Consider the following 259-nt stretch of genomic DNA (forward strand, 5'->3'; position numbering starts at 1 on the left):
TCTTGGAAGATTATCCCAAACACCACTTCAAATCATCCGTGCCTCTGCCCCGCCAACACGGAAGTGCATGCGACGGCCTTCTCCACATGCAACATCCGCCAGCAAAGCAACAGCTTCTAAAGGCTCTTTCTAAGGAGCCAACGCAGGCCTGTTCTAATCACAACCGGAGGTCTCTGGAATTTCCGAGACAGATTGGGGAAAATTAACTTGCGGTAAAAGCCTATCCATTCGTGAATTCATAGATAGATTTTAAAGACGC

This window comes from Penaeus monodon, chromosome 15 (assembly GCF_015228065.2).
Source record: "Penaeus monodon isolate SGIC_2016 chromosome 15, NSTDA_Pmon_1, whole genome shotgun sequence".
Classification (NCBI taxonomy): Eukaryota; Metazoa; Arthropoda; class Malacostraca; order Decapoda; family Penaeidae; genus Penaeus; species Penaeus monodon.